The 25,657-nt window shown below is 37.0% G+C and overlaps 1 protein-coding gene across 1 annotated transcript in view; it reads right to left on the minus strand.

Moving 5' to 3' along the window:
• Nucleotides 1–25,657, minus strand: part of RET (ret proto-oncogene) — a 289,942-nt gene that overhangs the window by 113,116 nt on the left and 151,169 nt on the right. Inside the window, exons 3-6 of the mRNA XM_079311877.1 lie at nt 16,228–16,486; nt 14,620–14,700; nt 8,452–8,581; nt 6,445–6,522 (exon numbers count right to left, since the gene is read on the minus strand). The gene's annotated coding sequence lies outside the window, so the exon portion shown is untranslated. The remainder of the gene's footprint in view (nt 1–6,444; nt 6,523–8,451; nt 8,582–14,619; nt 14,701–16,227; nt 16,487–25,657) is intronic.

Genomic DNA, 25,657 nt, shown 5'->3' on the forward strand with positions numbered 1-25,657 from the left:
CACTGCATGTTCAATAGGTCTTAGCACTCTTTCTTGTCCTGCCAGGTCTTTGGTTCTACCATCCAGAAATATAATGCAAAATGCTTCTTAGTGCTGGCCTCTGAAACCACTTATATAAACAACTATGTATGTATATGTGCTCACAAAAAGCTCTGGGACATGAAAGAGAAACTGGTCTACTAAAAGGATTTTAAAAGGAAATCACACAATCATTACCGGTAGAAAATAATTTAAAAAAACAAAACAACCAACAACCACCCCCCCCCCCCCCCCCCCCATGAAAACAATCAATCCCTCCAAACAGCAACAAACAAACCCCTCATCAAAACAGTCTTTAGAAAAAAGAAACAAAGACTATTTTCTACCAAGCAATGGTTGAGGGTTCTGGGGTTTTTTTTTAAGATAATCTAAAAATATATAGCTAGCTTCTTCTGACAGGCTACATTTCCAATTTCACACTTTATGTAGGCTTGTGGATCAACGACTCAGAAATTTCCTTGTTCACTCCAGTCAATTGTGCCCTGTGGCCTTGTTATGCTATGGCTGGGCAGGCACCCAATTCCCAGCTTGCCACCTCTCTGACAGATGTTATTTCCAGGGATGTTGGTAGCTTCTAAAGAAAATGGCAAATGAAAAGCACTTGCTAGTGGTTGTCTTGTCCAAGAGAAGAAACTGAAGTGATCAAGCAGTCACCCCACAACCAAGAAAGTCCATGAGAGCAGGGAGAAGCTTTCTTGGCAGCCAGGGTGGGTGAGAGGCATCCTAAAGATCCCTTGTCCTGCAGGGTGCACCTCAGCAGCAGCTCTTCAGAGCCAAGGATCACTCCCCACTCCAAGGACTATTTTAAAGGGAAAAGTCCTCCAGGCAAAATTACAGCTTCCTTCTTGCTCCACATGGCTGTGTCAAGGCAGGAAGCCTTCAGCCTTGGAAGCACATGACGCGCTCAGGTAAAAGATGACTACTTATGACATGTATGACAGAATCTTGGGAAGCTGAGCCATTCATGGGTACTTCAGAACATTATACCACCTTGCTTGTAAATCTCTGAAGAATGGAAGCAATAAGGATACAATTTTCTGAAGAAAAAATAACTACTGAGTCATACAAAGAACTAAACACAACTTCATCTTAAACAGTAACTTAAACTGTACCCAAGGGCCAAGGAGGTTTAGGAGTTTTATTCCCTATTGTTAAATTCACCAAGAATTAGACTTTGATTTAAAGTAAGCAAGACTGTTGTGGCAAATGACTGGTATGCAACTGTTTTGTCAAAACTGATACATCAATTACTTGGATGCACTTTCACTAAATTACCTGAAACACATTGCCATCTTCCTCATAAGACATCTCAAGTTAAGGAAGAAAAGCTTTTTAAAACCTTTCCTTCCTTCACTGGTGTCAGAGAGAAGACAAGTCAATTTTTCAACAAGGAGGTAGAGCAGAACCTGTAGCATGGCAGTGAAAGCATACAGTCATAGTGGATCATGCACTGAGGAGGAGCCACACGTTGTAATTTTAAATCCAGGATGAGAAGCCCATACTCTGATACCTTTCTGATACCACTGTAAACCCCATTGCATGAAGCAAATTCATCAAACAGTTGTTGGCAAGTCATTCAAAAACAGCATAAAAAGGCAGCAGAGAAGACCTGAAGGGTGGCAGCAGAGACAATACAACTGTTGGTTTTGGAGACACAACCAGAGTTACAGGCTCTCCAAAACTCCTTTCAGATCCTGTCCAGCTCTTTATAGAGGCACACCAAATGTGCCAGTTTTTTTTTTTTTTTGTTTTTTTTTTTCCTGCTGAGGTGGCTCTACATTTGCCAGCTTGCAAAGATGCAGTGAAATTGATTTTAGTTTCATGGTTAATGGCTGTGATGCAAGTGGCACCTGCACACTGAGGAGCAGAGCTCCCCCAACACTGACCTTTGGCCACAGCACTCACAGCTCTAAATGGATCTTGGCAACCCACTATTTTGTGGAACAGATTATTACATGATTACTATGGAAATACAGGACACTAGCAGAATATTAGCAAAATAAAATATAAGCCAATAAATACAGCAGTTGCTGGTTGAAATATAATTTCCAGTCAGGGAAATATATGGCAGTGCAAACAAAACAAAACCTAGGCAGTTTATATCCCCTTTTAAATATTTAGTCTTTGAATCTTCTGGAAAGTTACATTAGTGCTTTTGGATTTAGGTTTTTTGGTACTTTTTTTCCCCTAGAATATTGCCAGCTCTTTTCCCCCCCTGCACCACTCAAGGCTCAAAGCTCTTATTTCTCCCTGACAGACTACTAGCTGAAATCAAACAATCAGTGTTGATTAAGTTTATAAAAATTGAGTTCTTCATCTTCTAATCAATATTTTTGTTGAATTGCAACACTATAAATTTTCTTGGCCATTTACTTTAGCCCCCTTCCCATATGAAGTAACCCTTCCCAACTAGTAGTTAGGGATGTAACCTATTCATACATTAAAATGATCTATTACTCAAGTCTCCAGGGTGCTGTTTTCTGTAATAGATGTTTAAGTACCATACCTTATATGCACACACACACATGAGTATGAATAGATAAATCACTGGTACCTTTTTGAGGTTCATCCCATGGAAACTGCACATGCCCCTTAATCCCTCCCAAAATACTGGCCTTTAATTAACCTGAGCCACAAATAAACTTATAAATCTGTGTTTAAATTGCTTCTGAAATAAAGATGCATCTAAAATCACTTCAGCTGGATGGGAAAAAATGCAGAAGCAAGGAATGGAAAATCGTCATGCACTGAACATCCCTTCTCTGATTAATATTAATTGTTGTCTCTACGCTTTTCTAGTAACTTTTGCTGTTTAAAATAAAGAATGAATTTTTATAAAACTTCACCTTGCCATGATTTTATTCAGCTGTGATGAATGGGAACACTGCAGAAGGCTCTTTTCCCAGAAAGATGCATCACACAAAATACTATAATTTTAATTACTGTCCCTACTCCTCCCTTTACCATGTAAATGAACTCCAGTCCATATTCCATATCACCAGCCTTCCTTATAAATTCAGAATTTCAGTTGTGCTCACAGGAGCATGTCAGTGCACTGTGAAGTGCAAGACAGCTAATGACAGATCTAGTCTTGAATACTGTGACAAGTACATCAACAGGCCACCAGTTTTAGCACATGGTTAACTGGACAAAGATTGATTCACTATATGTCTTTTGTCCTATGCCAAACCCATACTTCAGAGGAGCTTATACTGCTGTCTTCACTGCTACATCTGCCCAATGTCATGACCTCTTTGTAAGTACATCAGGCAGGAAAAGTTATATTAACTCTTCTTCTGGATGTGCTTTAAGATCCGTATATTAAAAATAATTTTTTAAAAAATCACGTATTTATCGTGCACAGCTACAATACTCACAAAAAAAAATTCCCAGTGAGCAAATACTGGTTTTTTTTGTGTTGACTCAATTTGATTCAGTCACCTGTACATCATGTACTAAGGAAACCCCTGGTGGAGAGCCAAGAGAGAGGGATCAGCTATTGCAGAAAACACCACTGACTACCAGTGGCAAAACACTTTTTTTGACCTACAAGTGAAGTGCTGCTATCCTAGGCTATCACTACAGAGAAAACTCTGTTTTTACACCTACCAGAAGCCTCAGAGGTTTCCTCTATCACAGAAATCACCTCACATGCCATCACCAGAGTAAAGGGAGAGATGAGAGAGGAGTCCATATGTATACAACATATATTTATATATCTTTAAGTGTTCAGAATATACTCTCTCCATCCTCACAGAGCCCTCCTCTCCCCTGCCACCCCCAATATTTTGGAAGGATTTTGATGTATTTTGATCAGTTTTGGTGTGTATAGGATGCAACAGCAACAGCTCTGTTAAAATGTACTGGACAATATAAAGAATATGTTGAGAATATGCAAAATAGGTGTTTAAACAGCTTGGACAAAATCATGAATCAGCTTTTACAGGGAAAGTGTTTCATTTAGCACACTTGATTCTTCTGGTTTTAGAGTATTGAGTGTTAAGATTAATTCACACACACGGAACTTTTTCTAAATTGTAATTTAGAAAATTGTAATTTTCTAAATTACAGAGTACAATCAAATGAGAAAGTGCCATATTTCATGTCTATGGATGAAGAAAGTAGTCTAGAATACATGCAACACTAAAATTCTTATCACAGGACTCAGTCCTTAACAAACACCTGTAACAACTGTGATAGCAGAGTAACTGTAGGCACTGGAGAAGTTATTATTGCAAGGAGTGCTCTATACCACATAGGAAAGCATTCTTAAGAACTTTATAAATCCTTTAAAACATTCCAAAAAAGGAGGTGGTGGGAGGCAAAAGAACAGGTGCCTTCAAATATGTATTTCCATACATTTTCCTACTTGAGACCTGCCTAATTTAAGCTGTGGTTATGTTAGATTGTACATTATCCTAAGGAGAAAGAGAATAAAGAAACTTTGTGAAGAAGGAATTGAATGTGTCTTGAAACATTTGCAGGTTCTGCATATTTCAGTTCTAAAACTACTTTCTCCTTTGCACTCCACACACGTATACTGACCACACATATGACTGGCATAGAAGAAATCACAATAACATTGTGATATAGTTACTTGCACTTCAGTTCCCATTAGGGTAATGGTCACTTTGGTTTTATGTTTTTAAGCTCCCTTATGATAGAGTATTACTGAAAACTACATCTGCCTTCAGAAAGATTTGAGGAAATACGAAACTTAAAACTGACAAAACAGCCTGTCAAAGCGAAAAAAGCAGAAACTGCATATTTAAGAAATGGCATGCACAAGTGTCAGCAGGAAACCAGAGCCAAGGAAAGTTAGATTGTTCTGAGTTTATACATTTGCTGCTACAAGGAATATTTGGATGACCAGCTAGAATACATAAGTAAAAGAGTTAAGGATTAGAATCATATTTAAATTCAAAACATGGCCTTAGAGTCATGTCAATTAAACTACAGTGGAATTATTTGAAAAGATGTAGTACTGTGTGTGCCCTTGCTGGCTTCAGATTGACTTCCATACACTGGCAACAGGATTAAGCTTCTCCCAGTAATTTCTTTATTGCCCACCGGAGAAAGGCTTCTGATTTATATATAAAAACACTCACATGTATAAACAAGTGTGCAAACACCTATCCACACACACTTGTTTATGAAAAACATAATGAAGGTAAGGCTTCCCTTGTTGTTGTAAACTAGCACAGACACACAGATATTGAGTCCTTCCAAGGCAGGAATGCTTCAACTGGAACCACATTATCATCCTGGAAAGTATATCTTAGGGACACTGCTATTGCATGATTAACTAGTGCATAATCCCTGCAGGGAAGCAGAACAATTATTCTCAACCATAGCACAGTAACTGTATTTGTATTAATGGGAGGGAAGAGGACAATCCACAGAGCCTTCTAATGGGCAGCCACCATAAAAAAATATCCCAACAAATTAAGTAAGTGCATTTTTGTTGCTTTTTCAAAAGCTTGCTTGCTGGACGCAGCAAGACACGAAAGCAAGACTAACTCTACTTTTTCTTTTAGCACTGCATTCTCAATGCAGCAATATGAGGGAAGTCAGAACACTGATATTTGCAGGATGAAAAGAAACTACCAAGGAATGGTATTTGTACTGCTTCTATCCATGTCCATGAATGGTTAGTTTACAAGCCAAAAGGAGCCAGTGAAAACCATGGCCCAGGGCACTGGTTCCCAATCTCTCTGGGCTGTGACTGGAAAATTCAATGGCAGTTTCAGAGTTATTTAAGGCATACAGTCCATACAAATAAAAGACAAATAGCATTTCAGCATAGCAGGTGGTCCACCACCAACTCTGCCATATAGCTATTTCAATACAGCTGCTTATTGTTTATTTGTAAAGAAATACCTTATTAATAAAGAGAGAATGAAAATAATAGATAAAGATATACATATAAATTTAGCCTACATGATGCTAGGTTGCTACAATTTAAAACAGCATTTGAGGTAATTTAATTAGAAATATTGATTAAAATGAAGCCAGCTCACTGGAAGGATGATGATAATAGGCTAATAATAGCAATTGATTTGGTTTGATAAATGAACCAAAAAGCAAGCTGAAGGTACTTAGATTTTGACCTATTTAAGGCCTGCATTCCCATTTCTTCTTTGCTTTATTGAATTTCTGAGATTTGCTCAAAATATTATTAGAACGATACATCTGAAAAACACATAATTCACAGAAAGATTTGACAACTGCCTCTTCTGATGGCCCATTTTGAAATGCAGAGTTGTTGGGTCCCCCCCCCCTCCACTCCAGCTTTACTGAATTACGTGCAGTGTGTGAGCAGCAGCAATAGTAATTAAAAATAATGAGGCCTGCTAGGTCTCCTAATTCTATTATCTTTATAGCATCAGGCTTCAAGCAACTCACCAGCAGAACAGCTCAGATGAGAAATCTCTTCTGAAGGTTCAGCGGTTGTTTACAATGCAACAGGATAACCTTTTCAGCCTGGAAACAAATAAATAAAATCAGAAGTCTAAAGCAAACATTAGTGGACCTGATTCAAGAAAAAGTAAGGGTTAACTAATTGATCTTTGGCATAAAAGTATGGGGTTTTTTTTCTTCACACAAGAAAACCTGAGGTAACTGAATAAAGTGCTGTAACATTAATTTTATTTTCTCGTTTCTTTGCAGGAACTCTTATTTCTTCATGGGATAAAATGTAGAACAGAATGTTGCATATGCTGACTTTCTGTGCCCTATTAATTCCATGTAAAACCCACAAAAGCTACCTTCAGCTTCAGTGGAACTGACAACATTATTCTAACTCAGAGGGTGCTAAAAAGTGGAACTTAAACATAGGTCTGAACTAGGACTGTAACACAGAAGGTCCTTTGTCTCTCCAAAACTATTAAACAGAATTCTATTTTATTGCTGTTTCAGTTGATACTGTCTCTGAGCAGCAGGAGATGTTTTTTGCAGCTCACTAACACTTAATTCCTTACACAACAAATGAGGCAGCAGAATTTCGGTTCCTAGGTTTAACATTTGCAAAACAACTTTCAGAAGATGATTAGATATTGTGCAATCTTCCTGCTTCTGCAGGCAATCAAAATCAGTAGCCTCCTGGAAAAGTGGGAATAGATACCCTCCAACTCCAGAGCTTCATTCAACAGCTCATTTGTTTTCACTCCATCACCAGCTCCCAAGTAACATCCTTCTCCACTGAGACTGGGGGCACTTTGTCAGTGTTAGAGGTGAAATACTCACTTGTGTGCACAGAAGGATGGGGGGAAGAGCTTAAAGTATCAATTTTTTTTCTATCCTGTATCACTTGACCTCACTACAAACATCCTCAAATCTCCTTTGAATCACAAAGGTGACCTATGTCACTAAGACACTAACAAAGGAACTATTTAAGTTGATGATCACAGTGAGTCACATTTTAAGCTGTGGAAACCACTCATTATTTCCCTAAATGTTTCCCAAAAATTTGATTCTGTTGCAGTAGAGTTTAGAAGGTAATCCAAACTGGCAGGCACTGTTGTAGCATATATTACTTGCAGATTTAGGGTGAGTAATAAAATTAAAGTTAAAAACATTGAAGAAACAGAACCTGTATTTTGCATAAAAATCTAAGAAGTATAATTTTTTTAACTTGTTTCAAATCAATTGGCTGTTGAAATACAAAAAGATAATTTCTCTCACATATGTATTCATGTTTTGCAACGTTATGCCACTGATACTAGAAACCACAATTTAAAAGGCAAAATCAAATCCCCAAAATGTACTATAAAACAAATGTTTGGGGTATTTTTTCTAATTTTGTGATACTACTCTCATTTATTTTGAACATTTCAACCAGCTTCAGAACTTTCCACAAATCACTCTAAAATATTTTAGGATTTGGGTTTATTAATATATGTATTTCTTAGCAATAAGGACTTAGTAGGTTTGCTCTTTTTACTGCATTTTTTTCTTCTAAGGTTTAAGATAATAACAGAGCATACATAACAATTCTGAAAATCATACTCTTCCTTCAAGAGCCAAAAATACAGAGAACTTATTTTTCAGGGGCATATTTGTACTCTTGGATCAAGAAGATATGCAGATAAATTGAGTAGGAGGTTAATTAAAGGATTAACAACAATTAAATGACTGCAGCCCTATCCATTTCAATACAATAAAAGAGGTATAAGAAACCAAAAATAGGATCAAGATGTAAAACTTTGCATGAGAAATAATAATAAAAAGAAAACCACACACTTTACTGTTCAATATATGACTTTTTCCACATTTCTTTTTTTTGCATTCCAAACACAATAACAGCAACAGAAAATCCAAATAATAATGCAAATCATATTTATTTCAAGAAACAATGGCCTTTCCATTACTTGTTTTCTCCATGATTTGCTACTACTCTTTCAATGTGTATACCTTATAATTACAGTATTTCTTTAAAATCAGCAGATTCTATACACTATCTGTTTGGCACATACAGTATATGCACAATCTCTTCAGAAAATATGCCTATTTACCTTGTTGTGTTGCCTTCCACCTGTGGACTCTTCATGAAAAGGTAACAGCAAGAGCAAAGGTTAGAGACCAACAAAAGAAATTGAGAAATCTCTCTTACATATTCCCATTAAATAGATAAGCAAAATTGTGAAATTCAGCACAAATGGAGCAAGGAGTACTGACTATCTGAGATTGGTAATTAATCCTCTGGGGCCTGTGCATCCCTTGCTAGAAACAGCTGGAGCTGAAGGGGACCTGCAGGAGATGTTCTCAAATAACTTTTGCATCCAGCAAACACAGTGTCATGAGACTTCCAAGTCCCCAGACTCCTGACCCCCTTCTTTAAGGAGTGCAAAACCATGTTTTCTTGTGGCCTCAGCAGAAATCCACCACCCCTTCTATCTTATATCCCCAGTTATCAAATGTGGATGTTATTTTAGGACACATTCACACAAAAACCTTCACATGGCTCTCCACATATCTTTATATAAACGTGGACTTAGTTTCCATCTGTTGAGGAAAAACCCAGGCTGGCCTTGGTTGTCACGTGCAAAAGAGCAAAGACAACTCAGAACTATGTGTTTCAAATATCTTAGCAGAGCTGAGCCAAGTTCAAACACAGAATTAATAACTAAAGAATAACGATCAAAGCATTGGACGTGCAAGCAGAATCCTCAATGTTTTTAGTGGAATTTTGAAGAGAGTCTAAGTTGAGACTTGCTATGCATTTGACTTAGGAGTGGTTGTTGTTTACCATCTCATTTTTTCATCCTTAATACCCTCTTCCAGCTGTCTCATATATCACACTCATAATTGCTGTGGATTGGAGAACACCGTCCTGTGGCCTGAGTGGAAATGGAAAGCTTAGAAGGAAAGTCACAGATAATTACACTGGTTAGCATTAGTCAGAGTCCAGGGTAGTGCTGGCAGAGAGATGCAAGGAAATATGAAATTGTTTTTCAGCTGAATGCTGGAGAGTTCTGTATGGAATCACAGGGAAGACACTCAGGGAAAAATGTATTAAAAAACCATCAGTATGTTCCAAAGAGAAACAGCCCATCCCTGTTTCCTTTCTGGGACTCACAACGGAGCACTGGAACTCATAAAGGAAAAATTCAGTAACTTCAGATACAACCACTGAATAAACACATAAACAACCTCAGTGGAATTAAAAAAAAAAAAAAAAAAAAAAAAAAAAAAAAGAAGAAAAAAAAGGGGGAAAGCAATAGCCCCATCTGAATATGTAGATTTAAGCATCACTACTGCAAGAAAAGAGCATGAAGTAAATATATGACTCCAGTGAAACAGATCATATGGATATATGATATATCCACTCTCATTGGAAACTTTCATAGCTATCACTTGCATCATTGTTATTTTCAATTAAATGCACATTATCACAAATATAATAAAAGGCTTTTGTGAGATAGAAGCAAAATGTCAGAGTATTTAACATGGTTAGTATTTAAGGGAAGTGTAAAAATAATCATTAGGAAGTTGATTATAAAGTTATCTTAATCAAACACCATTATAAGATGCCATGCAGAATGTGGCCTTACTATCTGTTCCCAGTTCTTTGCTCCTACCTTGGGCTGACATAAAGGCCACACCACCATAATGTGCCTGGAACAGGAGCCTGATTCAATCACGGGCTGGCCAAGTAAGAAAGGTTGGCTCTCAGGCTGGATGAGGTCCCTTGTTCCAATTTCAGACCATGATCACCCAGACACTTAGCCAGAATGCAGAAGGAACAGGGAGAGCAGCTGGCAGTGACAGAGACTCTGGATGGAATGTGGGACTGTCTCTTGCAGCACCACTACAGAGCTACACCAAATGGAGCTGGCTGTGTAACCTCAGCCTGGACACCCAGGTACAACCAGACAAACAGCACTGTGAAACAGGTCCTGACAAGCAGAACATGCTCCAACATACATACATCAACTGTACATCCCAAAGCACTTCTCAAACCCACAGGCACAACTACCTCTATCTCTATTAGCACAAAAGGCAAAACCAGTCTTTTCAAATTTGTGATAGAATTAGAGACAGAGGAAATGGCTAGGCATTTCTCAATTATGCCTTGATAGAAGTTCATTCCCTCCACACACTATCTACTTACATTCCAGATGGAAATAGATTAAATTAATTGGGTTAAGCACGTTTTGCTAATGGTGCTAGAGAAAGGATATACAGACCCATAGTGAGCAGGTACAACAGCGATGCCAGTGAACCACCTTGGCAGAGAACTACAGAAGGACCCATTTTTATAGATTATAGCTGATTACCTACAGCTCTTTTGTGTAAAGAACAGAAAGGGAATATTTTTCTAAATGGCAACAGCTTCCCATAATCTCCTGTTTTACACTATAGCCAAACTTTTTCTACTATTATCAGCCTCACAAAAATCACAATTTGTCTCTTTGATACGGAGAGTCTCAGCTTTGCAAACAGATTGCTGTTATAATTGTTTTCTGGCTCTTATTTGTGAAAATTTTAATTTGCTGAGATTACTTATGCCAGAAATGGTAATTCTTATAAAAGTAATTGTATAGATATTGCCCAAATCCTATACTAATAGACAGCTCAGAAATATATGCTGTTATGGAAGTTGTACTGAAGAGAAAAATGGAAGAGCCAGATTCCAGTTTTGCCCAAAAATACTTAACAAGGATCCTTTCAAGTGGATCATCAGAAGGCATTCATAAAGCAGAAAATAAATCAAAATATCATTGACAAGTATTTCCTATTGGCTCTGAGACTAGAAGCAGGATTTCTCTGAACATGTGCCTAAAATGTTTTTTTTTAATGTTGAGGAGATGGAAATTGGTTTCTGTACATCTGATGGGAGTATCTGCATGCCCCAGAGTTTGAGGTCTATTTAACAGAATTGAAACTTATTTGTTTAATCTAAATGATTAACTTGTTGAAATAGCTCTGCCACTGAGAAAAGCAGATGCTGGAGCTGGCCTTTCCAAACTCAAGGCAAAGTTTGCTGTGACATATCATAATGGCTATTTGGTCTTGTCTTTGTGTCCTGGTGTCCGAAATCTATATTGTTAACAAATTAAAGGTAGTATCACAAATTTATTTGCTGTTCTACTTGATAAAAATTACCTGCTGCATCTCGAATTAAACACTTTCATCTGTCTCCAGCACAAACATGGAAATCATAAAAACCTCTACTCATGTCCTTTGCTTTAGCACACTTTTCAAATCTTACAGAATCTAACAAGATTCCATATCTGAACAAGTAGAGCAAACACTGCCATTAGTGTACAGTGTGTTACTGGAGCATGGGAGATGAAAGTGCTGCTGAAGGTCACCTGCACAAATGACACCAAAATTGCAGTGATCACCTGGTGAGCCTGCACTGCTGAGGGCACCACTCTGGCCCTGGCTTGGCGTGACTGGGTCCTGACTGTGCCAGTCACTTCCTCCTCCCTCCTGTTCCCTCCCTCCCTCCTACTTTTCCCTTTTGCTGCCACTGGCACACACACATAACCATGCCAAGAGCCTGATTCAGCTGAAAATATTGCTGGGGAGGAAGAGCAGCAGGACAATGCAGGTCAACAGGAGCTGCCTGCAATTAGATTGGCTTAAACTAATCTTGAAACAACACCCTTAGAACCCAAATAGGCTATTCCTCTTTGTATCTATCAAGATGTGCAGAGCTTCAGCTACCCCATTTAATTGCATAGGCGTAGCTAAAAGCTATGAATGAGAAAGGAAGGAGATAGCCTTGTCTGAAACTTTATAATGCAACCTGGTGCACTGTAGACATAATAAAATTATTTGCTAAGCCAGTCCACACATCAGAAGACCAGCTGCCTAGTGTCTAACTATGAAATTACTCTGCAAATGAAAAGCAGGAATAAAGAGTAGCCAAATGGAAAAATACTTCCTGACCCAGCCAAAGAAAATAATTTATAACAGTTCCCAGCACAGAGAAAGTAAAAAGGGTACACGCAGAGCACTAGGATGTAGAAACTGAACTTCAGGGTAGTCAGAAAATAATGAGATACTTGAATGGATGTTTCAGAGACCCACCCAAAATTACCTGGAGGAAATAGAGTTAGACCTTTTACATAGTCTAATGACAGAGAATCTTCAGTTTCTAAAGTCTGACACATAAGAAAAAGCAACTGACATGGTATCAATATTTATATGAAAGTGAAATCATCTGCCTTTCCATATCACTTTACATTCTGTGATCCCCCAAGTTCTTTACATCTTATGTACAATTTGCAAACCTAGATTATTTCCCCAAAGCCAGTAAAAAGAATATTTCATAATGTTAGTCCACTCCTAAATGGAATTTACAGAACTTTATAGACATGGAAATAGCCACAGATTTGCCCCATCACATATCAAAGACAGACCCTGAGTTATCATTCCTTCCCCAGTGAAATGAATCACACAAAATCGTATTTGCCTTCCCTCATGTTTTTCAACAATGGAGTTACATTCTCAGCAAGTTGAAATTACCTTAACTTCAATTAACTTAATGGATCTATATAAATTTATTCCCACAAATAATGTGCCTTGAGTATTCTGGTGTAATCTTTAGCTGCAACTAAGGGAATTCAATTCTAATTATTACACTCCTTTTTTCCCCCAAAAAACCCCAACTTTATACTTTTGCCCAAAACATCTGTGGGACTATGCTAAATAAAAAGAAGTGGCTGCCTTCTTAATCTTGTCATCACACAGCTAATTAAAAACATATATCCTTTATGGAGGCTCAGGCCCTGGAAAAACACAAGCTTTGGCAGCCTCATCCTGGTTGCTAGTATATGTTTTTTTCATGTTATGCAGTTTTGGATTGAAAGTGTTCTGCACACAAGAGCACCAAGAGACATATTTTCTGCAGATACAGAGAGAGAGTTGAGTGTAATTTGCACTGTACTGCTTGCACTGTGCTCCTAACAAGAAAAATGCTGTTAATATAAAAATTTTATTCCTAGCTACTGTCAGGTTTTCATGTTTTTTTCAAAAATCCTAATAATTTAATAGAAGCCTCCTTCTTTCAGATGCACTCTAAATATATATAGATTGACATAAACAGATTAGGGACCACAGATGTCTGGTGACCCACTGACTCTCTTGGATACTGCAACTGAAATAAACATTACTGAGCATCGTCCCAGAGTCACCAAGGGAAATCAAGAAAAAAAATTCAATATTTTAAGATCATAGCAGAGTTCAGAATGGAAGCCAAACCCCCCAAACTTCTCAAACTTTGCAGAGAACTGTGCATTTTTAAGAAGAGATGTGGAGTTTCAAAGGAACTGCTACAGTGGAATTGGTGATTGTTTTTTCAGATAAGGATCCATCTAACTTTCAGTTACTCAATTTGTCGGGCTTGTTCATTGCTTAAGTTTCACCAGACGTGTAAAGTTCAAGCCTTGACTTTTAATGTGAGCATTGAAAAGATTATTCTTCAAGAGCAAGGTGATTTCAGTCACTTGGTAGGTGGTAATCTTTTCTCTGGTACAATTCATTAAGAATTTAATTCTCAGGAATAAAAATAGAAGCCTTTACTACATTTTAAATGTGACAAAGAAAAGTACAACACACTGAAGTATTAAACTCATTCTTACTTGTTCTTTTTTTTGTTGGAATAAGAGCATTAAGCCCTCTTATCTACACAAATTATAGGATTGTAGAATTTGCCTGTGACAGTTACATGCCACCTATCATTTTGCAGCATAAACCAATTCAGCAGGTTATTTGGATTTTCCATGTAACAAAAAAAATTATGTTAGAGCACTCTTGGTAATGAAATAGCTGGTATTATCAAAGACTATGACATTGCATATGAAGGCACATGTTCCCAGGACTTGACAGAACAGAATACTGAGAAGCAAGAAAAGAGATATTTAGAAGGCAGTGATAAAAATTGTTTTATATTTGCTCATACAAGCAGGTGATATCCATTTCCCAGGGCATATAGTGATTGTTTTTCCTCTTCCACTTTTAAGCCAGGGAAAACATAGACAAAAAAAAAAGCTATATAAAAAAAAAAAAGGTGCAGCTGTGCACAAGAAAAATTATATTCTTAACATGTATATAGAGAGAGACATTCACCTTTTGTCTGCTTGAGACGCCATCCTGAACATTTGGTAACCACATCTACTGTGAAGCAGGAAACAGGGAAAAAATATTTTCCTACAAAGTGAAATGGAATGAAAATGAGCTCTCTAAGCTGGGTTGCAGGTTGCATAATCCAAAAATTGATTCAATTTATTTCTACTTTTAACAAATTTAATCAACACCCTGTCACCAACTGACTTTTTGAGAAGACTTCTGAGATTTAATGAGCTCAACTTGAAACTGTCATTGGACAATATGGACATGGAAATTAGTCAAGACTTGTGCAAAACAAAAAATTACAGAAAATGGTGTTTGGCAAAAAATGAACTCAAATTTATCTTAGAATATGTTGCTCTCTGAATAGAAAGCAATAAAGAAAGCATTAAAATTTGCCAGTCTACTGAAAAATTGCCAAGTGAAAATATTCATGTAAATAATTTATATAAGTTCTAAAAGAAAATAAAACCTTTAAAATTTATTCCTTAATTTCTACTTGCATTCTCTAAAATTCTAGAGAACACAAACAAACTTGCAGACAAAAAAGGACATTTTATCCAACGAGACCAGAGGAGAGGTGGAAGGAATTTCACAAATAAATTTATGGCTGTCTCCTTAGGAACATATTTTTATATACCAGAAGTGTTCTACTTGTTAATGAACTCAAAATTTAAACTTTTCTGAAATGCTTCCAAGTACATCAGATTTTTTGCAATGTTGATTCAAAAGAATAAAAAACTCTTGTTATTTTTGTTCAGAGAAAAGACAGAGTATCACATTTGAGAAGATTCTATTCTTAACAAATGAAACAACTGAAAAATACAACAATAGGATATTCCATAAGGAAATTTTTACTGGGATAAAAGTGCTTATGGACCTTCAGCAGGAAGAGAATTAATATTACAAATTCTAGAGAAATTTAAAGAAAAGATCCTGAAAAATTAAAACATATTGAAATGAAGATGACTGGTGCAGAATTTCCAAGTTAAAAAATAAGAAATTTTAAGAGGTGCCTGTTTGCATTACCACAGAATGTGGGAATCCCATCACAAAACCAGCCCTGCTATAAACTGGAGTAACTCTAAGCAGAGGAAGAGTCACCTAGCCAGAGAGTTTAGTTTTAACAGAAGAGGCTGGAAACAGAAGGACCAATATAGAGCTTTAAGGCATTTCAGTTATACTCTTATACTTTATAGAAGAAAATACTACAGTAACCTTTGGTTGTTTTGTTAATATTACTGAATGAAATTTTGTGGTGCTCAGCTAATTTTTACTCATCTGAGCTGCCAACTGCCTGTATAGTAGTCATCCAGTATTAATGCATTTTGGCCCAGGGCTTTCATTTCTGTTTTTGGATAGTCTCAGATGTGGGTGAGAATATCAGTGTGCAACAGTTTCTGTTGAAAGGCTTTTTATACACATATATGGGAGCTTGAGTTTGCAGCTTCAAGCAGAGTATAATTCAGTGCCTTACTGACACAGATAAAAAGATGACTTGAAAAGTTCAGAATTTTTTTTCCCTCTTATCTTTCTTATCCTTCTTGATATCAGGATTCATATTTCTGGACAAACTTGCATTAAAGCCAAGCAGGCAGAATCACTCACCTCTGTCCAGCATGCAGTGCCCTGGTTCTTGTCACTCCCACTACCCTGGGACCACTTGCACCAGTTTGTCACTCTGTGCTGGGTTCCTCTGGAGGCCAAACCCCAAATCACCTGGCAGTGGGAGCCTTTTGGCATCTGTGAAACTGTATCAGCAATCAATACAGCTGTTGGCCACAGTTCAATAGGCTTTTTAGTACAAGTGTGCTGAATGACAGTTTTCAGCCTGCTTTCAGCTCCTCTCCCCTGCTTTCCTCATCTCCTAGAAGAAGGAACCAGAAGAGAAAGAGGAAAAAAGTAAGGTTCAGCACATGGTAGCTGATATTCCACCCCTGACACTAAACTGGGACTTCAAAATGGTGCCTCTGTTTTTTACCTGCAAAGTCCCTACAAAACTGCCAAGGCATGAAACTAATGCCAACCTGAAAAAGCAACATTTTCCCTTTCCTTTTCTAATTCTAACCAACTGCTGAATCAAATGAGGAATTATTAGATCAAGAGTGTGCAAATTGCAATTGTGTGTTAAGGAGTTTGCACTGTCACTGTCAGAGTATGGGCATGAGATTTGAGCAAATACCTGAAAGTCTCCTTCATTAATAACCAAAGCGTTTTATCCAGCTATGTAATATCCCCACACATATATCTAAAAGGGCAGCTTTTGTTTAGAAAGATTATTTTTTAAACACAAATTATCACTTTCTTGAATGCATTCTAAGCTTTGCAGTAACTTTGAGAGATTGATTACAGATTAATTCTTCTGATCTCTTTAAAGCACACATTCCCGAATACTGCCAACAAACATTCCAATAATTTGATTCAGGAGGGTAAAACCTGTATATACCAAAATTAATCCTTCTAAGAAAATGAAATCTAGAGGCAGGTTTGTTTTAAACAGTACAAAACTTCCTTCTGTGGGCTCTTTCCTGCATATATTAGGTAACAGATTTTCCATTTAGAGCCCATGATAATTGACATTGTAAAGGGAAAATCACCACAAAATCAAATTCACAGCAATGGGCAGCAAGAGTAGACTGTTTCAATCCTCTCTAGGTTTGTTTTTCAATGGCTCTACAATTTCTATTCACTCTCTGTGTTACACTGAAGGAAAACATTCAATTTCTAGTGAGGGCATTAACTGCTTTCCATCTTCAAGGTGAATATGTTGGTTGAGAAAGCAATTGGGAGGATTTAAAGACTTGCTCTAAACTGCAGAACTGGGGAAGGGCTAGTGGCCAGAAGCTGATACAAACTTAGCAATTAGGTAGGAGCAGGCTCAGCTCAGAAATCTGGAAAGGAAGTTAAATGACAGGGATGTGGCTCCTGCTTTTGGGTCTTTAGAAGACTTGTGCTTTTCCAGGGAGGTTGTTTCACAGTGCCCCAAACATAGTAAGTAAGTTTTTCAATTGTATCTTTTCAAATACTGCGTGTTTGCAATGTAAATTGCAAGATATTACTGATATTACTTCCTTGCATCAGTAAAAAGAGAATATGCATTGTTTTCACAAAAATAGTGATCAGACACAGTGAGAACAAAAATGTGGAGAAATATGTACTGACGGACTCGAGGTTCACGATGACTCAAAGACTTCAGATAACACAGGGCTTAGTAACTTCCTAAAACTCTAAGAAGAAACCTTGTAAATATATCTGGTACAGATGGAATGGAAAACAGTCAGTCTCAATGACTAGCAAGCAAGTCAAAAACCAGTCAGAAATGAAACAAGTACACAGTGAAATTACTTTAGGAGAAAGCTTAATATATTTATTATTTAGTCACTCAACATGAGGCTGAGCACTGTCCAAGGGAAACAAGGCAGAGGCATAAACTGCTGCTTCAATTTAAGTGGAAATCCTAACCAACCCTCTGGCTAATGCTTTGCACACATGTTGATGTCAATAACAAATTTCAAAACAAATCCTCTATTGGGTTACAAAAATGCTGTGAAGACAGTACTACTGGAGCAGCAAAATCAGTAACAGTGACTGAACTAATTTGAAATCTCACTCAACACTATAGCACTCATATATATAACTAAATAAATTTGGGGTTTTTTTAATCAACTGTGACTAAACAAGGGAATATTAAAAGTTACAGGACAGGGAACCCTTTCTCAAAAATACAGCTGCAAAATAATTTGCAATCACATTAATATTAGTTTCTAAAATGTAATTAAATTAATTTAAAATTCAATATTACGCAATTAAAATTTGAAACCAATTGGCCAAATCATTAGCAATGAGTAAGTTAAATCAAGTCTTGCAGAAGCAGTGAAGAATTATAAAGATACATGCAAAACTTAAATATTTACCATGACAAGCAACACAATCAAAGAGGAAGCTACTTGACTAAACAAACAAGATTAGGAACAAAATGCTGTAATAAACATTTATTTAAAAAGTGAAACAGTGCTCTAGGCTTTTATACTCTGAAGGAAGGAAAACAGTTTTCCTATTCACAGGTTTTAGGAGAAGCTATTTTGCTTTCTCAAATGAAAGAGATGGGCAAAACAAGGCACTTAACACTTTGGAACTAATTAATCTCCTTGGTAGAGCTGACACTGAAAGTTCTGAAATGTTTTCATGAAAAACAAAGTGAAAAACACCCTTTTACTGATATTCAAAGTATAAACTACTCAGAGTGTGGACAAACACCTCTGCATAACTTTCAGCTGCATTGCCCCAGTAAGTGTTACTGCATGAATAAAAGCAGTAGAAGAAACAGATTTCTCAATAAATTCTTTTAAAATTCTGGGAAAAAATATGGCATATCTCTGTCCTAATGATGCCATAGGATGCAGCTTAGGGACTCTCATCAGACTCTCTGTTTTTCCAAATGGATCAGATACACATGAATCAACCATGTCCAGTCCAAAATAGAAGCATTCTTCCTTGTGTCCTCTGCTAAAATTAGTACTGTACTACTAATGGCTATGAGCAATGCTTACAAGAACCTGCAGTAGGGTGTAAAGTTAGTTTTAAATGTGTGTCTCTGGTCCCTCATCACTAAATTGCAGAGGGCAAATGGTGCTTAATGTCTCATCTACCAGTGACAGCTCAGCCTGAGCAGTGTCACAGAGCCACTGCTAAACTGTTCATTATTAAACCATTGTGCTCCAGTCTCAGCTTACAAAATAGAACTGTTCTTCTGTACAGGGAGGAGGAAAACAGGAAAATATTGACAACACTGGCAGGTCCTTTAACATTTATGAGTGAGAGAAAAACACTAATTTAAAATAAGTTCTAAAGAATTAATCCACTTGGCTGAAGATATAACACCAAAAAAGAAAAAGAGTTGTAGGGAGTAGACAGACTGTCACTAGAGTATGCTCTGGATAACCTTGCTTTTAAGCTGATTTGTCCAAATAATCTTACACTAAGCTTTCCCTTGCTGGTTAGTATAAATGTTTAAAGTACTGGGAAGAAGCATGAAGCCATAAATAAGTGATATTTAACCAATCTCACAGCCAAGATGAGAGCTGCATTTTTGGGCAAAGACTAATTATTTTCTGCAGTAGGAAAGGTGACTATATTTTGCACAGGAATTTGAAAGCTTTGCACTCTCAAATTTACCAACAAAGCAGGGAGCAACATAAGCTATTTGGAGAGAAATTTATGGGAATTAGGAGTTGACAATCTTTTAAAAGTTGTGCCAAGTTTCTTGGGAAAACAAGGCACAGGAAGATGCCAGTCCCCAATAGCAGAACTTTCTGGAGCCCCATGAGGCATTTTGAATAACTACTTAGTCACTATCTGCATCTTTTTTCTCAATAGTCTGTCACTGGGTTTTGTGAGCTGCTCTTTTTGTTCTTGTATTTCCCAAAAGTGTCCCCTCTGCACACTCACTACCTGCAGGAACAGCTTTCACACTTCCCCCTTGGAGTTAAAGCACAAAGGCAGTGTTTACATTACATCATTACAGCAGGTTGCAGCTTCAACACTACAATCAAAGTCTAAAAGGTACCTTAAAACTATTCTCCAGCTTCCAAAACCTTAGGCAGATTGACTCTAATTTCAGTGGTGCTAATTAACAGTAAATGCAAGGAGGGGAAAAAATTTGTTCTTTTTATTTGAGCAACATAATAGTTTTCTCATCTCAATGTCCATATAAAAAAGTAACTATCTTACACAATTTTTATTTACCATTCTACTATGGATAGTGATTAGATATAGCACACAATCAGAATTACCAGTTGGCCTTTAAAAAAAGAATTACAGCTTATACTAATGTTTTTCACTAAAAAAGTAGAAACCTTTACACATAATTCAGTTCTCAGACCATTCAAATTCCTGAGATTCTCTGTTAGTCAGGGCACTGCTATGTAGATTTTATATAGAAGGCAATTTAGTTTGACAGCAATAATGTTTAATTTCTGGTAAGTAACTTGTTTCTCCTAACTGTGTAGCAGTAAAAGCTGTGAGAAAACCCTCAAAGTAGAAACCATTCTTATATGTTTTTCTTTAGCATCAGGTGCAACAAGCTACCCAAAGGATTTTGTCAGACACTTTAATCTCGATATTGATTAGGGGAGATGAAGGAATTTGTTGAACTTGTTGGTTTTTAATTGATTTTCTGCAACACGGACATTATGACTTCCCATTTGTTGGCTGTCACAGATACTGATCAACAAAGGAATACTTAGATGTAATGAAGCAACCAATCTCCACAGGCACAGGGAAAAAGCCACAAAGTTAGCCCCAGTCCTCAGACAATTCTCAGGGTATCCTGTAAGCATTATTAAATAGCTGATTGTAAGAAGAGGTGAATAATCCTTATGCTGATCTCTTTCTAGGTAGCACATTTTTTATTATCAAACACACATTCAAGAAGAATAGAAAACAACAAAAAAGCCACATGTAGTGAAAACATATTCTTTCAATTCCACCTTTCCTTCAGTTTCCCATTGAAGCAATAGTTTGCTGCTAACCAGTAACTCAGGCTCACATAAAATATTGCTGGAGTATCTTGGAGAGTATGACACTGGTAAAGCAGCTTGGAAAAATCTTGCATTCAGAGGTTTCTTCATCTACTAAATCAATATTTCATATTTCTAAACATTTGCTAGTCTTTAAAGCACCAAAACAGTTAAAAGTGCAGTGCTGAAACGAGGCTGGAGTGAAAAATCTCCCAGCAGATCACCCAGCAGTGGAGTGCAGGGATTTGCAGCACACCATGATGTCACACACAGCAGCTGTTCAGAAGGGAGCTCTGCTGAAAGGCCACTGACAACACACGAGACACACTGGGGAGAAGGTTTTTTCTGACTTGCTTGCTAATCCTCCTCCTCCCAGCTGACAGCCCTGACACCTCAGACAAGGGTGAAAATTAACTGTCCTTATAAAACAAATGAACAAGAGTCTTGTAAAGTTGAACAGGCTTTGAGCTTATGAATTCTGCTGGCTGGCAGCTCAGCTTTGAGTAAAGGTCTCAAGAACTTTCTTTAAAACAGCTTTTCTAAGATCTTGTATCCTTTTTCTGAATTTTCCAACAGAGGTTACAGGTCTTTTGTTTCCCATTCTCATGAAACAAGTCATCTGCTAAACAGTTTAGGTCTTAAAATGCCTGAAAGCAGAATGAACACACACATTTTTCTTTTAAAAGCCCCAGCTCATTTTAGGATTATTTTAATTTAGGTAGAATTTTCTTGTTTTGATAAAGAAAAACGTATTTCCATCCAGTGTTTACGGACTGAAAGTAACTGCATTATTACCAGAGCCTTTTAAAATAAAAAAAGCAGAAACAACAGAAGTCTGGGTAGAAAAGGGACCTCATAAGAACAGTGGCTGGTGAGTATTCTGCCACAGAACAAGAGCTACACATTTTGTAAGAAATGTGTTTTTACAAATTGCCTGGAAATTGTCCTGGATGTACCAGAGGGCAGAGGAAAGAGGTTGCTGGCTAATGAACCGTGGAATTACAAAAGGTGAAAACAAAAGAGGCATATCAGGTTAATAACAAATTGTGCAATATCTGTACAGAGTTTCCATTTTTCAGGCATTTTTCTCGCTGTTTTCAATGACTGAACCTAGTGGGTTCCTATGTCTCCCCTTGAGATTCAGTTCTACTGTGTAATAAAACTTCCTGTCAGGAAATTTTTCATTATGTTCAGTCTAAATTTCTCTTTTCTCAACAGCAATATATTATTCCATGTTACAAGCTCTTCTTCTGCAGGAAGATAAATTATTCTTAATTTTTAATGTTTATCCTTCACAAAAAGTTATTAACTATTATGTTCTTAACTCTCTGTCAGTTGGCCAGGCTTTAAACGTACAGATCACATAAATCAGATATAATGCTAGATTTTTTTCCTCTGCAGTCCCTGAAATTACATTGCATTATTTAATGCTGAAATTCCCACACAAGGGAGAAGGTAAGCAGGTGGCTTGCAGACTACTTTTCCCCCAAATAATGTTATTTGTTTCTTCAGCAAAAATTGGTGTTTGGTTAGAAAAAAAAAAGAAAAAAAATTCCACAGCTGCTCTATCGGGATTCTGGTTTCTCAATTCTGCCTTAAACCTAAGAAATACTCAACTTCCTTCTAGTTTGTAGCAATAATTAAATTACAATGGCTCTTCCACTGGATGACATAAATAGCAATTGCCTGCTGGCATTTCAGTGTTTGGTCCTTCTGAGCCTTCCTGGTGTTGCTGGCATAACTAGAATACAAATACCTGTAGTATGTTGCATGTGTGTACACTGCCTAAACACTCAAAACAACTGTTATTGCTGCATTAAGTATTTATGCACGTCTTGGCAGGGGCTAAAATTCCAGCATACAAACATGGGTTTAATGGAAAATCTTTCAGAACTGATCCACTAGTACAAGTGAAGTTTCATGGGACTAGATTTGTGTATTTTTATATGTTCTTTACCAATATTCATTCAAACCCCCATTCAAATCACATTCTATCACAATATTTAAGTGCCTAATTACTGACATAATTTGGGCTCAGATTGAGATAGATCATTTTGAAGCAGCAAATAAAAATGTGTTTAATTTGCAAGGCAATTTTTCTTCACCAGTTACATTAATATCTTTGAAAGAGACTAATAGATACCTTGCTTTTTTATATTTTTCTTCTCATATATCTAGTGAGAGGCAATACAAAGTATGAGGGTGGAAAAAACACTAGCAAAAACTAGTATGCATTTATTGTTGCTCAGTAAAAGCCATATAGAAGATCAATATACAAAAATTTGGAATAAGTTTGACCCAGCTGTAAAGGGAGAGGATTTTGCTCTACAGGCCAGGTGCATTACAGGCTGGCTGTGGGATTTTAATTTTTTTTTTTTTTTTTTTTAGTGCTGCAAACAGGATACTTGACCATCAGTAATTTTCAGTATGACTCTTTCTATGCCTGTTTTCCAAATCTTTACCTTATTTCCCAGTAGACTTACAGTATTACATAGCAATTTCATATTGCATATAGGATTATGGAAGTAATGCAAGCAAAAATATCACTGCAGTTACCTAAAAAAGGATTATGAATAGGAGCAACAATGAGAAAGGCAATGGGTTCCTTCACCTGCCATGAGAACTAATTTGACTCTACCTAAAACACTTTCAGGGTCAAAAGGCTTTAGTCAGTTCCCATGATGAGGAAGAAAAAAAAGCACATTGCTTGCATTAAGTCAAAACAACAACGAATTTGCAGTTGAAATCTGAAACAATGGCAAAAGAAGATGTTAGGAAATACTTAGTTTGGTCACCTTTACAAGAGAAATCTGCATACAGACTTAAAATTAAGTGGATTAAATAAAAGATTATTTAAGGTCTCTTTCTGACAACACCACTGCCTCAATATATACTTTCCTTTTTCTTCACTCTTCTATCTCATAGAGATTTCACTAATTTCACTACATTCTAATTTACATTTATGTAATATTAACTTTCTTGCTAGTTGGAAGCATTTATGCAGTAGACAGGAAACAGAGAACATGTGCAAACATCTGAACAGTTTCCAGTTCCTTTACCTTCTGTACTTCATGCTCTTTCTATATGAACACACATTTAAATATCAACTTACATTCTGCACTCTCTGCAATTATATCTCTGTCACAATTATATATCAACTTTTTACAATTAATAAGCTCTGGTTTAAAGCCCTCATGTCATTACAAAGGCCAAATTATTACAGTAGTAGCTAGAGCCAATTTGGATCAAGCTTAGGTGAATTTAGAATAAACTAGTTTTAATGATAGGTGAAAACACCTCATAGTTTGAATATATATTATCTGTTGATGTCCACATGTGTGATGCAGAAACGCACACAATAATATAAATATATTTAAAGTTTTAAGTTCAATCTTTAACTAAATGTGGGACAAAATGCACTAATCATTGTTATTTTTAATGGATAGGATTGTTCCCTTACCAGATTGCCAGTACATGATGAAACTGTGAGAATTGGCAGTGGAATACCAAGGCCATGCTGACTACATTTCTTCAACAGATCTGCAGGGTCCTGTTTCTTGCCCTGTCTTTGGGAGAGCTCAGGCCAAGGCTGATTGCTGGCCATCCATCCATCCTATAGCTGCACTCTCAGGAGCAAGACAAGCTGGCAGCCAGCAAGTGTTCCCAAACGTACAGGACAGACACAGGCCAAATTTCTCCCTCTCAGGACAAGCAAGGTCAATGCTGTTAGTATACCAGTGACTACCACCCCCCCCTTTTAAATAAGAACACTCAAGAGTTATCTCACATAAATGTCTGAAGAGCAAAGCAGGGGCCATAACAATGATTCTCACCATGCTTAACCCTAAATCCAATAGTAATTAAGACCTACTCTGGTTTTTATTTTTCCTTCTTTTTGGCACAGTCTATTGACCAATATTCATCTTCATGGCTCACTGAAAGAGCTCAGTAGGCTGCTGAGTAAAGCTTCTTTGCTTCCAGTCCTGCAGCATTGAAGGTGTCATTGTACACAGTTACAAGTTATACGCTGTTATTTTTTGATTTGGAGAACACAATACAAAGAGCTGCTCCAAGCCCCATTGTACTTTCTGGATTTGTATTCATTTGACATTATGCTACTTTGGAATCAGGCTTTACCTTCATAAATATCAGAAAGCACTGCTGAAGAAGTAATGCATGTCAAGTGGCCTGCAATCCTTGAACAAAGCAGACCTTGCTCTCCCCATCATCATTATTCACCAGACATGGCAGAATGAAAGGCTGAAAGGATCAAAGAGCAGAGCACCAGCAGTATCTACTAATAATTGACAGTGTAAGCAACACCACTAATCAAGGCCAAAATACAGGACATCATAAAGGACAGACATTCAGGTTCTCTGGCTTAGCTGACATCATTTATACTGGGACCAGTATAAATTTGAGCAAAATTAAAGAAGGCACTTTGAATATAAGGATAGATTTAAGTAAAATAAGCAAAAGCAAAATTGCACCTGATAAAATTAAAAATAAAACTAAACATT

The sequence above is a fragment of the Erithacus rubecula genome (assembly GCF_903797595.1).
Source record: "Erithacus rubecula genome assembly, chromosome: 9".
In the NCBI taxonomy this organism is placed as follows: domain Eukaryota; kingdom Metazoa; phylum Chordata; class Aves; order Passeriformes; family Muscicapidae; genus Erithacus; species Erithacus rubecula.